This window comes from Clarias gariepinus, unplaced genomic scaffold (genome assembly GCF_024256425.1).
Source record: "Clarias gariepinus isolate MV-2021 ecotype Netherlands unplaced genomic scaffold, CGAR_prim_01v2 scaffold_32, whole genome shotgun sequence".
NCBI classification, from domain to species: Eukaryota; Metazoa; Chordata; class Actinopteri; order Siluriformes; family Clariidae; genus Clarias; species Clarias gariepinus.
The window spans coordinates 38,829-40,000 of NW_026520999.1; positions in this window are offsets into that span (position 1 = coordinate 38,829).

Sequence of the window (1,172 nt, forward strand, 5' to 3'; positions counted from 1 at the left end):
TCACAGTGACAAGACAGACAGAGGAATGTATTAAGGTTGTTGGGGTCATGACTTTGCTCTCCGGCCCTGATGTTCCCCCACAGGGTTGTTACAATTCAGAGCGAAGTGCTCCAGTACTACTCAACTCCTCCTCCACAGCCTGAGACTCTGAGGGGCTGAAAGGACCATCAGGAAGCACATGTAATAACATTTGATAACCACCTTATACTGTCATGGTCCATGTGTCACCTGATGGTGGCCCTTTCAGACACTCCATGCAACTCTGCAATTTCTTTCCACAGAAAAAACCTGATGCTTGAGAATGGCACTTGGTATTTTAAAAGCCGGACATTCTGCTCTTCATCCTTACTCAGGCCTTGGTGGAGCAGTTAAGCAGGGCTGGAGCACTTTCTCCATCTTAATGACCCACTGAGGTATATTTTAGCTGGAGAGTGAAGAAATAACCCCAATAACCTCAACTAGAGACGCATTTCTGCAAGTGTGATTCCTCAAAAGAAGCATCATTGGTTGCTTTCTTTCCAAAGGTTTCTTCCTATTACCATCTCAGCGAGGTTTTCCTTGCCACTGTCGCCCTCATCCTCAGCTCGCTCATCATACAGTACAGACTTAAATAATTCTTTTGATTGTGTCAAGTTGCTTTGCGACAATGTCAGTTGTTAAAAGCGCTATAGAAATAAAATTGAATTGAATTGAAGTGTAGTGGTGTCGGTGTAGGGGGCGTAGTGTAGCGGTTGTGGTGTAGTGCAGTGGTGTAGTGGTTGTAGTGGTTGTAGTGTAGTGTGCGCTGATTGGAGTGTATAATTTATAGGGTGTGTGTGTAGGAGGCAGGCAGACAGGTGCCCTAACGTGGTGTGGGTATGTAGTGTGAGTTCAGTAAGTAGGAGTTCAGGATCCTGATGGTCTGTGAATAAAAGCTCCTCCTGAGCCTTTCAGTGTAGGCCATGTAGCTGCAGAGGTGTTTCCTGCCCTCGGTCTGGGGTGAGAATTGCCCTTGATGATTTTCAGGGCTCTCAGTCTGACCCTCCTGATGTAGGCGTCCTGCAGAGAGCCAAGATTAGATAATATCTTCTGTTCAACAAACTGCTACTGTATATACAGGGATGCAGTGGTTCCCGAACCAGGTGGTGACGTTACCTGTGCAGATGTTCTCAGGCACACAGGGAGAGAATGTC